We start from the raw sequence: 12,990 nt of genomic DNA, 5'->3' as shown, positions 1-12,990 counted from the left end.
TGATAGACTGGGGATCCTCTGCCTCTACTTGCAGGACCCTGGGGCAGGACTGATGAGTATGCTTCAGTGTGGCAGTTATGGGGTTAATGGATCCCTGATACATTTAACTCTCACGATCTTTTACTTCACAGGACAGGATCCGGACAGAGCGTCCGTCCGCGTTCCTCCTCATTCCTGCTGAATTCTCTTAAATAAAAGCAGCAGGGTTTCATTTATTCCGCATGTCGGGGGCGAGGAGGCTGCCAACAAGCTGACGGGGGGGGCCGCAGAAATCCCCGGAATACACAGGGATTAAAGAACATTCCAGAGAACCCATTACAGGAACGGCACAGGAGACATCGGTGACATCAGCTGTACAGCCAATCGAGCCTTCAAACCTACCTGCCCCAAGATACAAATATTAACCATTTAATATCCTATCGCACAGATCCTATCTCACCGACTCACTAATGGCTCAAATAACGGTCGTTCCGAAACCGTGACTTGTCAGGAGGTGAAGATATTCTGAATGGAGTCACCTGTGTTCAAGCAGGGATTCCAGCTTTGATATAGCAGGGAGAAAAGCACCAATCGGGATGCTCGGATATCATTAAAGCAGAGGAGAATATGAAGGAGTCAACTCCGGACTGGGTGACCCTGAGACTGGGGTAATAACCCTGAAAAACTGCCCAGAACCTTGAGATTGGGGTGAAAACCCTGAGACTCTGACAACGCCCGGTATGATAACAAGCGATGGTGGCGGATTTAGAGAGGCCGCGAGACAGCGTTTAGTTTGCTGACTTTATGCGGATAGACAGGGAAGGGTAAGAGCGAATGCGAGACGTTTTACAGTCGGGGATCGTCGGGTATTTTAGTTAAAAAGGTGGCCCGAAAACCATATCGGGGGGGGGGGGGGGGAACGCGGAGAGAGGTGAGAATGTAACAAAAACCAGACGTTCAACAAGTTTGAAAGCCAAGGGCGAGAGCGGTTAAGGGGTAACTGCGAGAATGCGGGAGGGGTTTGGTGCGAGAGCGGCGTGCTTGGAAAAGGAGGGGAGAAGGAACGCGGCTCACGTGGGCAGCTGCAGCCGGGTGGGCATGAAGAGTGACGATCGGGGGGGTGTTTGAGACAGAATGAGCATTAATGGAGTAGAGGGCAAAATATGATGGAGGTTCCAGAGCAAAGAGAGAGGTCGGGGCAGGTGACCTCCAGCCTGATGAGGACTTTCAGGCAGCAAAGCAGGGTCCCAACCGGCCCCCCGCAGTACAGTGGCCCCTTTTCATACAGAGGGTCCTCCCAGCCTAGTAGAACCTGCTGATTGCCGGGGAGAAATACAATGTATTCAGAAAACACTCAAAGAGCAAATACATCCGACCCCCCGCTTATAACACAGAAAAAAAGCCAAAACCCCAGTAATTGCGAAAAACAGTCTACCCATCAACGGTCACTGGAATGGAGCCGCCGTGACTCAATACCCAGGGAGAGACTATTGAGGCACCGGTGAAACGCGGGGGTTCAGGGAGGGGGTTTGGGGTCATTGGGGGTAGATAGGAAGAATATAAAGAAATTGAGTAGGCTGAGTTGTTACTCGAGTGCTGGAAACAATTGCGGTTGTTGGTCGACGTACAGCTTGTCATCCCGGAAGATGGGGTTAATTTGGGATATTCATAAAGTGGGATTTTGGAGAATTACACTTTCAGTGCGTTTTATCACTTCAGGTGTCCATGTTGGGGCCAGGGCATCGTCACCCACCTTGCCAGAAGAGCCACATTGTGGGTCAAAAGTGGGACAGCGGGGCAGCTATCCAGGACAGCAGGACAGTTCCTGCATATCAGGACTAGTCCATTAAAACCAGGACACTTGGGAGGTATGCATTATGACCCCAGGGTCTCCAGAGATGCCTCGCTTATGTTTTGTTGGCAAACGTGACGTTTTTTTTTTCCGGGAGCAAAAAAATGAATCCCGTGGATGAGGGTATGAAGGGATCCTCTGCCAGGGGAAGGTTCCATGCAGTGTTTTATAGAGCATATTTTGACAGATAAATATATTTTTTTTCATGCAAAATGTAAATTAATTAACAAATTAAAAAAATCAATAAAAATGGATTCAATGAGAATAAGAGTAGGGGAGATGCTGCCACCTGGTGGTTATCGTTCATATTGCAGCATTATATGCGGATGGGGGGGCAGGGGGGTCTCTGCAGGTAACTCAGAAAGTAAGACCCCCCTTTCCTACTAAGTAAGTACCAATCTGACACTGCGCCCCCCCCCCCGCGTACACTTCCCACCCGTCCCGAATATAGTGGCAAAGTCCCTGCTTTAGTTGGTCTGCATCTCGATACCCTGTAACACCCCCACACCCTGTAATACCCCATACCCTGTAATACCCCATACCTTCTAATACCCCATACCCTGTAATACCCCATACCCTCGAATACCCCATATCCTGTAATACCCCATATCCTGTAATACCCGATACCCTCTAATACCCCATAATACCCCATTACCCTGTAATATCCCTAATCCTGTAATACCCCATACCCTGTAATACCCCATTACCCTGTAATACCCCATATCCTGCAATACCCGATATACCCTCTAATACCCCATATCCTGTAATACCTGATAACCTCTAATACCCCATATCCTGTAATACCTAATACCCTCTAATACCCCATACCCTGTAATGCCTGATACCCTGTAATACCCCATACCCTGTAATGCCTGATACCCTGTAATACCCCATATCCTGTAATGCCCGATACCCTGTAATACACATACAGCCCCGTGTCAGACAAGTCAGTCAAGAGCAGCTGATCACAGAGCATCCTCTTAAAAAAACGTGAAGCAGCCAGGCAAGAGCAGCCAATCACAGAGCAGCTGGAAAAGTGCAGTGGGAAGGAGCCAGGCTTCCCCAGCAGCTTCACACATGTGCTGTGTGTAGTGCATGTATGTGTTTGTAATGCATGCATGTGTTTGTAGTGCATGTATATGTGTAGTGTATGTATATTTGTACGCACACACACACTATTCTCAAACACACACAACACATTCAGCTACTCAGATACAAACACCACTGTCAGCCATGCATATTATGTTTCATTTTTTCATTGTAGTCCAATACAGTTATTTATAAGATAATATAATACAAATACAGGCATTTATATATAAACCGGATCTCAGATCTCGTCCATACCCTCCACAGCATCTGGAAAAAGCATATTATGGAGGCTGCTCCGGCTACATATAGTCCTCCATAGCGTTAATGGCCAGGCTGGGAATGTCAGTGATCAACATTCATATAAATATATTTTTGAAAATATGAATTTTAAAAACAGCCTTAAAATACAAATTTTCATTGCTGATTCACAGTAGAAAACTCTGGATGTGGAAAAGAAGCAGAGATACACGTTCTGCATGGACAGAACTCCCTGTGATATCATTCTGCTGCCCATGTAATAGGTTATAGTATGACATCATACATCTAGTGGGGGGTATTGTGTGACCTCACATGCCTTGCCCTTGAGGTGCTGAAACCTTGTAATAAATTTATAGCCACAATAATCCCAGAACTAAAAGGTTCATGCTAAACAAACCAAGAACTTATTTATTATAAGGAAAGTGGCTATTTCGGTGAAGGGCAGTGGTGATAAATAAATGCCGAGGATATTACGAATCAAAGCCACATTTCCTGAGCCGAAGAGGAAGACGGTTATTATTTCTGAGAGCAAACAGCAGCCCTGGCCAGTTATTCCCTGAGTAGACAAATTAGCAGAGAGCGGTGGCCACTAATTACTGGACTGGCTGTGTAAATATTATCAGTAGCATTACATCAAGAGGCCACTAGATGGCAGCATCGACACAGGGGACTCCATTTACAAACCCATTCAATTTCTGTGAATTTCGGAGACTGATAGAAGTAAAATTCAGGGGATTTCAGGCAAAACCTGTAGCGTACGAGAACTATGCATTCTGTACATCTAAACTATATGCAGAAAAAGGGGTTTTTCTATCTTAATTGCCTTCCCTAGTATTATTATTATTGTTTTATATAGCGCCATCATATTCTGCAGTGTTGTACAATGAGGTTATGAGAATATTCTATAAATATACAGATGTAATTCAACAACATTCTATTTATTATATCTATACATATACATATATATTATTCCAATTGCCCCACAAATAAAAATGTGGCATTTATTTTTCTGCTTAGTAAGGGTTCTGAAAATATTTCTAGTAAAAAAATATTTTTATCTGGTGTGCCCTGCGACTATATACCCGGTCACCTTAATCCCAGGAACAGCGGAGCTTCTAGATAAACATATAAAAAAAGTTAAATAAAACAAAAGTATTTAATATGATCAGATCATTAAATATTATCAATTACTAATTTTGAAAGCGCTACAGAATCTGCTGGCGCTCTGTAGATATAATGTCATTTTTTTTACGGCTGAGTTTAAATGAGATAAGATGATTTGATTAAAAGATATTTTATGAGGTTTATGTGTAAAGATCATTTTCTGGTGACAGTTGTGGAATCGATGGGTAAGGTTCCGTTGGTTGCTATGGTGACTGCACCAAGTTCTCAACTTAGCATCAGAGCTGCTTAATACATATAAACATCATGCCTTGCAATAACTCCTAGCTGTAAGGTGAGTGCTCGAGGGCTATGACATCATACGTCAGCCCCGCTCCAGTAGACAGGTGGTTTATTTATGTATTTTTTGGGGCAAGGAGGGGTGAGCCAGGAGTATCCCAAACTCACAAAGGCTTCATGGCTGTGAGGATTCTGTAAAAACAAACCTCTCGCCTGCTTTTAAAGCCTAATCAGACATTATTCTCAAAAACATGAAAGGGCAGCTTTTATTCCACGCGCAGGCCTTTTACCGCGGTGAGCTGAACGCGTGACGCGCATCATTTCTCTTGCTTTGAAGTTACCACCGGTCCCCTTCCAATGTCCCGTGAAGAAATTCCGCAATGGTTGGCTTCCTTGTCTTACGTTTTCTTACCATGTGATTAATGAGGCTTCACGCCAGCCCAAGTCTGCAGGATCCTCAGCCCCAGGCGCTTAACCTTACAAGAGGCGCGAGGTCTTACCTGTCGCCAAAAACAAACTTTACACTAATCAATAGAACCGGGAATCCCGGCCGGCTGCGTGAAACCGGAGTCCGACTCTGAAGTCACTGATACTTTGTTTCCAATTATTCCCCAAAACATCGAAGCCTTCATATGATGCAGATTAATGGCGCTCGGGTTCGAGGAATTTATGGCAATTTCACCCGAAATGTAATTACTTCTCTTGCTTCGTAACTTTCTACTGTTTGACATAATAATTCTCAACAAAGTTTATTCTTATTATGAACAAATGTGGCGGCGCAGGAGTCAGAAATGTCTTCATAACCGGGGCGGGTGCGGGAAGTTAAGGTGATAAATGTCACCGATAATTCCATTTAAAAGAAAAGAATAATAGTGATTAATACACAATAGTTTATATATTTCAGAACTGAAAAACTGGGCGCAAGACATTAAAACTGGATTTCATTCCCCCCCCCAACCGGGGTCATCGCGCAGGTATTACAGGGAGGGGCGCACGACTCCGGCCCTCGAGGGTCACAAACGGGCCACGTTTATTTGGATATCCGGGCGAGCGCACCGGCTTTGCAATTAAAAGTTTATTAAACTACTTTGTTTTTTCACTCCGGGAAACACAGAAGCCCCGGCCGCTCTTCAGCCCTCCATGACCGGAGCTTGAGTATTCGGGCGCTTTGCTGCCCTCGCTGTAAATGAGGTCGTGGCAGCAATATGGCAGCTCCCGCACCACAAAGAATAAGAATATTGTGTTAAATCTCCCGTCGCCCTGAGATATCTGTGATAATAGCGTTACGGAGCGACCTGCGCGGCTGGAAACAATCTCTAGCGCTAGAGGCTCATGCGCCGTCCGCTAAAACAACGCGGAGAGAACAGGAAGCAGCTTCCAACTTCCTGCTCGGGCTGACGAAGGGAAAGAAAAGGAAGTGGCTTCCAACTTCCTGTTTGGGCTGATGGGAGAGAACAGGAAGCGGCTTCCAACTTCCTGCTCGGGCTGACCAATGGGATTCCAATACAGTCTGCACTGCGGGATCATGGGAAACGGGGGGGGGGGGATTTGCATGAAATGTTGCGGCTGTGGTTTTGGAGGATGTCGGAGATCAGAAATCTGAAAAACATAAAAACAAGACATTAAATAAAAATAATAATAACAGACGTGGCAGCCGATCTTCTACAGGATTGAGTTTTATCTCAGATGTGACGGTTCCCCTTTAAGAACGGCACAAGCCGGCGTTCGCGGATCATTCTAGAACACTGGTGTAGACACCCGCGGACCCGACGGAGGTGATTCGGGGGGTTCCTGAGTGTCCCCCGGACCTCCCCATCCTGTAATATATTCCTGCCTTGTGTCCCATGCCGGGGCTTCCCTCGTGGGGTAAATATAGATGATAAAGAAGTCCGCAGCAGGATCCGGAGCCTCCTTTGAAGACATAAAGAGCGGGCGCCGAGCACCTTGAGCGACTGATTTCCATTTCAAAGAGCCGGCGTTCTTGTTTTATGAGATAATGAGACGAGCCGCCCGCTATCCGCCGTTTATAATCCATCTTTTATAAATCCGGCCGTCTCTGCCGCAGAATCCTCTTCTCTCAAATTGGACCGGATATTAACGATAAGAATGACCGACTAACCAGTCAGTAAAAGAACGGCCGGACACGCGTGGCGCGGGTCCCCAAACACGGAGAGGTCACGGACCGAGGAGCTGAGAAGAACCCCTGGGGGGGGGGGGATGCTTTTTACCGAAATCTCCCCGTAGATCAAACCAGCAGATAATAATTCTGTGAGAATTTATGTCTCGGTAACGTGCAATTTTTCTTTATGGGATTAAAAGTAATTCTGGTGTTTGTTTATTTTCAATTATTTCCTGCCTGGAATTTATGGATCCGGATAAATTAGTCTTTCTGTCTTTTTCTTCATGTTTTTTTTTTTTTTGTACAGTTGTTGAAAAGTTTCGGGAAACAAAAATGACATCTTGTGATCCGCGGAGTTTAAGAGTTTCTTGCAAAGAATATAAACTAATAAAATGCATCGCGTGATAAGGAGATATTACAGGTGATACATTTCTGAATGTGTTTGTTATTCTTGATAAAATCAATAATAACCCAGCCAACGGTATCAGTTTTGGATTACTGGGTGATGAATCTTCCTGCTTTTGGGATGTGGAGAGACGCAGGAGGTCAGGATTCACGTGAATGAAAAACAAAAGGAAAGAAGAGAGGGGATGGGAGAGAAGGGAGGGGAGAGAAGAGAGAGAGAGACGGGGAGAGAAGAGAGAGGGGATGGGAGAGAAGAGAGAGAGAGAGAGAGGGGATGGGAGAGAAGAGAGAAGGGAGGGGAGAGAAGAGAGAGAGAGAGGATGGGAGAGAAGAAAGTGAGAGAAGGGATGGGAGAGAAGAGAGAGAGAGAGAGGATGGGAGAGAAGAGAGAGAGGGGATGGGAGAGAGAGATTTAACTATATAACCCCCTCTAGTTTGAGATTCTGGCCTCCTGTTACATTTTAAATGTTATTATGAGGTTTGGAGACAAATCAGTCTTTATACCCCAGAAAGCATGACAATGCTGCGCTGCGCTGAGCAGAGTGGAGATTTGGGGGTAGATTTTTGGGGTGAAACGAGAGGACTTTGGAACATTACACGCTAGATGCCACTAACTGGGAGCTATAGTAATAAAGCAGTTTCTGGCTCCGATATTCCGCTGAGTAACGATAAATCAGCTTTTCTGTTTAGTAAGAAACCCCCCCCCCATTTCATTAAAAAGCGTAAAACCCCCTTCGCGTCGGTTCCCCGGCCCCCCAGCAGGCGGCGCTCCCTCTCCTGGCCGCATTCCCAGGCGCTGCCTCTGCTGAGGGAGGTCATTCATTCTCTGAGACATTAAAATAGCTTCCTGTTTATTTGCTTTTTCACATTTGAAAAAAAGTTACCATAAAAGCTATAATTTTGTGTCTTCATTTACCGGCTTTTTATACTTTATTTTGCTGAAAATACTGACGGCTTTCTGGCCACAACTACTGGTGTGAGTGTGTGTTATATATGTGTTATATATGTGTTATATATGTGTTATATATGTGTTATATATGTGTTATATATGTGTGTGTTATATATGTGTTATATATGTGTATGTATATGTGTTATATATGTGTTATATATGTGTTATATATGTGTGTGTGTGTATATGTATGTGTGTGTATGTATATATATATGTGTGTAGTGTGTGTATGTGTGTTATGTATGTGTTAGTGTGTATATATATATATATGTGTGTGTGTGTGTATATATATATATGTGTATGTGTGTGTGTGTATATATATATATGTGTGTGTGTGTGTGTGTGTATGTATATATATATATATGTGTGTGTGAGTGTGTGTGTATATATATATATATATGTGTGTGTGAGTGTGAGTGTGTGTGTATATATATATGTGTATGTGTGTGTGTGTGTATGTATATATATATATGTGTGTGTGAGTGTGAGTGTGTGTGTATGTATATATATATATGTGTGTGTGTGTGAGTGTGCATGGGTACCGACTCCAGTGCTTACAGGTGAACTAAAATCCCCATCATTCTGTGTCATGGAATCTTGAGGATTGTAGTTTATGGACAGCAAGTTTGGGTGGGAAACCAGCAACTTTCTGTCTTTTGATAAAATACCATCACTACGAGCCGTGAGGCCCCCGGCGCTTCCCAAATGATGATTGGGATTCCATTGGATGGACGACAACTCCCATTAACCTTCACCAGCTTCTTGGCAATGCCTCGGGAAGGACCATCACCGGAACTGGTGGATCACTGGTATAGAGATCCCTGATGTGATCCGCTGGGATCTGTTTGGCTGCTGTGCTGGGTAAATCTTCTCTCTGGCTGTAGCGGGCGCTCGGTGATTAGGAAGGCATCGGGAAGCCGGGTATGAACTCCGCGCATGGATTCCGCCATAATACAAAGTAACAGAAAACACAACGTTCCAAACGTAGTAAAAATTCTATTATATATACGATATATATAGTTACAGACGCCAGCTGCGGAGCCGGCCCCACGGCCAAGGGCCCCTACATCTCCGTGATCCGCAGAGGCTGCCGGCCCCTCGCTGCGCTCTCGCTTTTATATCGGACAAAAGCAGCTTTATATTAAATCACCGCCCGGCTTTAAAAGGGAGGCTGGAAATTCTGGAATTTCATCTTTTTTCATTAGCATTTAGTAATTTTGTAAGCGCACCTTCCGTACAGGGGAGGCGAGTCCCGCCGAGGAGGTGAAAAACGAGCTTTTTTTTAAACTTTATTGCGTGTTTTTACTGCCTCTCCATGCAGCGCTATAAATCCTCCGCTGATTGCAGGCGGTAATCGGAGAGTTAAAGGGGGTAACGCGCCGATTCTCTGGGTTTAAATGCCCCGTAATGACGGTTTAGGGCTTGTAGCCGTCTGTGAGCCGCGGCGCGCATATCATTTTCGGCAGGTTTGTGTAAATTCACAGCGACGGGCGATTTGCATATTTATATATTTAACTTGGAAAGTTGCCGTTGTGAGTTCCTCCGGAGAGCGATCTGTTTGTGCGAGAGTTTGACAAACCGACTTCATAAAAAGCGAGCGACATAAACGGCCCGAAGTCACCGAAGTCAACGGCGGCAAAAACTTCAAACCATCCGGCGTCCAGCGGGGTTGGCAAAGACGGGGGAGTTTATTCTACAAATAAATAAAAAAAAACCTTCGAATAAATAAATGTAATTGTGACATCATAGACGGATCTCGGCACCAATCAGATCTCCTCATCTCCCCTGGGAATTAATGAAGAGAAAATGAAACTTTTAATTTTTTTTAAGAATTTTATTAGTTTTACAAAATTCTGAAATAAGTTTCACCAACTGTGAGGTTTCTTGGCGTTTCTGCCGGAGTTACTTTGTTTCCGGTTTCTCGAATGATTTGTAACAACAGATAATTCTTTTTTTTGTAACGTTGGTTTTTATATCACGATGTCTGCGCATGTCCATCGATAAAAAACGAAGGACGCGCTGAATGTTTATTCAGATTCAGCCTTCTGGTTGCCAACAAACTAACGACCATCTGCTAACGACTCCTCCGGGTTCAAGGGCGATCTGCGCGGGGGGGGGGGGGGGGGCAGAGATGATTCCAGAAAAAAAAAACACTGCAAAGTTTGGAAATCAGAGACGGGAATAAAGGGCACCGAAAAGCAAATGTTATTCCTGCGACGAAATCCGGCACCTGAGATCAATCCTCCTAAACTTTACGAAATCAGTCATTTTCACAAACTTTACAAACCGAGACTTGTACTCAAATATTAACCCTTTATTATCCTATCACTGCAGAGACTTGCTAATGACCAACTAATAACGGTTGTTATGCAAACCATTACTTGCCAGGAGGTAAAGATATTGTGAATTAAGTCACCTGCATTCAAGCAGGGATTCCAGCTGTGATAAAGCAGGGAGAAAAGCACCAATCAGGAGGCTCAGATATCATTAAATCAGAGGAGCCCGTGTGACGCTAAAAATTTGCCCCTTCACCCCGAGACTGGGGTAAAAAAACCAGAGAATCTGTCCTGGGACCCTGTTGCCCCACGCAGCAGGGGCAGTTTTTTTTAACGTCTGTAATTTGTATATTTGGCAGGCGGAGGAGCGTCTGGTTTCGGAGGTTTTTTTACCCGTATAATAAGTGCTGAACGCCGTCATTTTATCTCCGGGAACATCTTGGTTTTGGGATTATTTTCATTGCAGCTGCTGGTTTCGTGGGGTAATTAATTCTAACGCGTGGGGTGCCCAGGGTGCCCGGGGCCCACAGAACGCAGCCAAATACCGAAGGCTGCAAGTCACAAATTCCATTATTTATATATCGCCTGCAGATTCCGTAGCGCTGTTACACTCAGCGGGATCATTTAGAATCACAAACAATAACAAAGGAGGAGAGGGCCCAGGAGCTTTCAATCTAATCGGCGGGGGAGGGGGAAGTGAGACACTAGGAGAGGACAGGGGATGCGTTGATGGGGTCCTGATGGTCTGTAGAGGTTGTTGGTCGTTCAGATGGCTGGATTAGGATGCTGGCTGAGAGTGATGGGAGGAAAGGTTTTACGCTTCCCAAAAAAGGTGGGTTTGAGGGAGCTTTTGAAAGCCGGGTACGAGGGAGATGTCCCCGAGTGTCCTTCTTTAGGCATGCGAGTCCCTCTTACGTGACAGTCACCTAAAAACAGCCACACCCATAACCACACCCCTATGCATCTAACCACACCCCTTAAACAAAAGTGCCCCTCTTTTTGCTGCGTGTCAGACAGCTGAGAGAACTGAGGCGATACTGAGGGCTGCTGCTGGGGGCCGGTGCCGGTACTGGGGGCCGATGCTGAGGGCTCCTCGCTCTCACAATCAGTCAGCATTGAAATTCAATCCCCGGCTCGCGGCAGCAGAACTGCGATCAGACATTAATGTCACCGACTGCTAATCTCATCACCTCATTGAGCTGATCTGTCCCTTTTATTACAATTATTGTCAGTTCGGGCGTTTGACTCCATCACGGAAAATAAACCCCATTTATCATCGTTTCGGCGATTAGCTCCTGACAGCCTGTGCCCCGCTTTGCATAAATGTGTATTAACGGCGCGCGCCGGCAGCCCGCCGTCTCGGGGATGATTAGACCGCGTCACGGCCGCTTTATGGAGCGTCTTATCACCGACAATAACAAAAGACAGAAAAAGGCAATTTATTGTGCGGCGCGTAACGGATGAGGATTAAATCCGATCACAGAATAAATCACTGAAATTACACGGGAATACCGGGGCCCGGGGACCCCGCAGAGGGCGGACCGCGTGTGTGAAGCAGGACCTGGGAGGGGGATGACTGCCGCAAATCACCGAGTATCACAAAGCTGGACTCTCTACCATAAACACCCTCAAAGAGACTCAAAAATATCTAAAAATAATATATATTTTCTATTATTATTATTATTATTATTTTTTTAGAAATTCCTCGGAAAGAAACATGGAAATCTGCTATCAGCCAATGAAATCACGCAGAGTACATAGATTCATGAAGATAGTTATTATCTATTCAGTGTTCCGGGTGATTTGGAATCCCAGAAGCGGCCGGCAGATCGGCCCCCAGCGGCCCCCGTCTAGTCGCCCGTTTCTCCCGCTGTAAAGACTGCAACCTAAATCAGTCGTTGGTCTCGTCTTAGATTCAGGAGCCGTGTGTCTATCCCATGCATGTTTAATCCCCTCACTGTATTACCCTCTACCACCTCTGCTGGAAGGCTGTGTTCGTGTGATCTGGCAATAAAAATATTAAAATTAAATATTGAATTCCCTACTTGTTAGCGATGAACCGCGCTTGCAGCTTCCAGAAGAATACATTTGAATTGCGTATCTATCGGCGTATGGTCATGCGCACCGAGGTCTATTATCCAGAGCAGATTTGGCCAAAATTCCCCCTGAAAAAATTGGTATTGACCTTCGTGCGACAGGCGACTCGGAGACCTCTGCGCAAGGACCTCGGGCGCGACGGAATCCAACACGTAGCGGCCGCGTATAGATATCGTTATTAAATGATGAATATGTCGTTCAAAGCGGTTTGTCAATCGTTGGCGCCTCCTGCGCAGAAACCCGAGTCCTTCCTAATTGTCATCGCCCCTAACGAGCCGTTATTGAGTTCGTTCCACTTAATGGGCTGATATCGCGCCGACGCCGTCAGAACAGATTGGAGATGCTTGAAAACAGATGTTATATTTTTATACGTTAACAGGATCATGAATATTGATTTCACTTATTACCTCGATTAACTCGAGGAATACGGGTCTGTGGACGGGGGGGGCGAGGGATTTGGGTGACATTACGGAAAATTAATTTCACGAGCAAAACGAAGCCAAATTCCGCAGATGGGACAGGGCAAGGGTTAATGGCGCCCTGAAGAACGGGTAATTAGGCGTTA

This window comes from Sceloporus occidentalis, unplaced genomic scaffold (genome assembly GCF_023333645.1).
Source record: "Sceloporus occidentalis isolate IW3139 unplaced genomic scaffold, rSceOcc1.0.p SCAF_136, whole genome shotgun sequence".
Taxonomy (NCBI): Eukaryota; Metazoa; Chordata; class Lepidosauria; order Squamata; family Phrynosomatidae; genus Sceloporus; species Sceloporus occidentalis.
The sequence above is the reverse complement of the archived record's forward strand: the minus strand, read 5'-3'. Positions refer to the sequence as shown.